Raw genomic sequence first — 2,673 nt, 5'->3', positions numbered from 1 at the left:
AATCTATAACTATAACTAATCTATTATTAGATCCTTATTTTTCCAGGTATTTATTTTCATTAACTTGTATGCTGTTTTTTATTGGTGCTTTTTTATTCCAATTTATAACTAACTAATCTATTCTTCTTTCCATATTTTTCAAATTACTTCGTTTCATTAACTTCTATGCTCGTTTTTTTTATACTTTTCTTTATTCCAGTCTAAAACTAACTAATCTATTCCTCATTCTTTATTTTTCTAGTTATTTAATTTATTAACCTCTGTGCCCGTCTTTTTAGTGGTTTTCTTATTACAATCAATAACTAACTAATCTATTCTTTCCTTATTTTTTCTAGGTATTTCTTTTCATTAACTTCTATGCTTGTCTCCTTGGGTTCTTTTCTTATTCCAATTTATAACTAATTAATCTATTCTTCTTTCCTTATATTTTCTAGCTATTTCTTTTCATTAACTTCTCTGCTCGTCTTTTTAGTACCTTCATTATTCCAATCTATAACTAAGTAATCTATCCTGGGTTCCTTTTATTTTCTAGTTATTTATTTTAATAACTTGTATGCTCGTCTTTTTGGTGCTTTTCTTATTCCAATCTATAACTAACTAATCTATTCTTCGTTCTTTATATTTTTTTGTTATTTCTTTTCATTAACCCTTATGCTTGTCTTTTTGGTTCTTTTCTTATTCCAATCTATAAATAACTAATCTATTCTTCGTTCCTTATTTTTCTAGTTATTTCTTTTTATTAACATCTATGCTCGTCCTTTTGGTGCTGTTCTTATTCCAATCTATAACTAACTAATGATTTTTTTCCCCCTATTTTTCTAGTTATTTCTTTCATTAACTTCTATGCTCGTCTTTTGGTACTTTTCTAATTCCAATCTATAACTAACTAATCTATTCTTTGTTCATTATATTTCTAGTTATTTCTTTTATTAACCTCTGTGCTTGTCTTTTTAGTGCTTCTCTTATTCCTATTTTTAACTAACTAATCTTTTATTCGTTCCTTATATTTTCTAGTTATTTCTTTTCATTAACTTTTATGCCTGCCTTTTTTAGTGTTTTTCATATTCCAGTTTATAACTAAATAATCTATTTTTCTTTCCTTATATTTTCTAGTTATTTCTTTTTATTAACTTGTGTGCTCGTCTTTTTTGTGCTTTTCTAATTCCAATTTATAACTAACTAATTTATTCTTTCCTTGTTTTTCCAGTATTTTTTTTTATTAACATGTATGCTCGTCTTTTTTGTGCTTTTCTCATTCCAATTTATAACTTACTAAACTATTCTTTCCTTATTTTTCCAGGTATTTCTTTTTATTATATTTATGCTCGTCTTTTTGGTGCTTTTCTTATTCCAATTCATAACTAACTCATCTATTCTTCCCTTATTTTTCCAGGTATTTCTTTTCATTAACTTCTATTCCTGTCTTTTTGGTACTTTCCTTATTCCAATTGATAACTAAGTAATCTATTCTTCGTTCCTTATATTTTCCTGTCATTTCTTTTCATTAACTTGTATGCATGTCTTTTTGGTGCTTTTCTTATTGCAATCTATAACTAACTAATCTATTCTTCGTTGCTTATATTTTCCAGGTATTTCTTTTTATTAACTTGTATGCTGTCTTTTTTGTGCTTTTCTTATTCCAATCTATAACTAACTAATCTATTCTGCGTTCCTTATTTTTCTAGGTTTTTTTTTATTAACTTCTATGGCTGTCTTTTTTAGTGCTTTTCTTATTCCAATTTATTACTAACTAATCAATTTTTCTTTCCCTAAATTTTCTAGTGATTTCTTTTAATTAACTTCTATGCTTTTCCTTTTTGGTGCTTTTCTTATTCCAATTTATAAGTAACTAATCTATTCTTCTTTCCATATTTTTCTATTAACTTCTATGCTCGTCTTCTTGGTAATTTTTTTTATTCCAATCTATAACTAACTAATCTATTCTTCGTACCGTATTTTTCTAGTTATTTCTTTTCATTAACTTGTATGCTTGTCTTTTTTAGTGCTTTTCTTATTCTAATTTATAAGTAACTAATTTATTTTTCTTTCCTTACATTTTCTAGTTATTTCTTTTAATTAACTTCTATGCTTGTCTTTTTGGTGCTTTTCTTATTTTTCTATTTACTTCTTTTCATTAACATTTATGCTCGTCTTTTTGGTACTTTTCTTATTCCAATCTATAACTAAGTAATCTATTTTTCTATCCTTATATTTTCTAGTTATTTCTTTTTATTATCTTCTATGCTTGTCTTTTTGGTTCTTTTCTTATTCCAATCTATAATTAATCTATTCCTCGTTCTTTATATTATATAGTTATTTCTTTTTATCAACTTTTATGCTCGTCTTTTTGGTACTTTTCTTATTCCAATCTATAACTAACTAATCTATTCTTTCCTATTTTTCCAGGTATTTCTTTTTATTAACTTGTATGCTTGTCTTTTTGGTACTTTTCTTATTCCAATCTATAACTAACTAATCTATTCTTTCCTATTTTTCCAGGTATTTCTTTTTATTAACTTGTATGCTTGTCTTTTCGGTACTTTTCTTATTCCAATCTATAACTAACTAATCTATTCTTCGTTCCTTATTTTTCTAGATATTTCTTCTATTAACCTTTGTGCTCGGGTTTTTGGTGCTTTTCTTATTCCAATTTATAACTAACTAATCTATTCT

This window comes from Eriocheir sinensis, chromosome 2, assembly GCF_024679095.1.
Source record: "Eriocheir sinensis breed Jianghai 21 chromosome 2, ASM2467909v1, whole genome shotgun sequence".
Taxonomy (NCBI): domain Eukaryota; kingdom Metazoa; phylum Arthropoda; class Malacostraca; order Decapoda; family Varunidae; genus Eriocheir; species Eriocheir sinensis.
Note: the sequence above shows the minus strand (reverse complement) of the source record.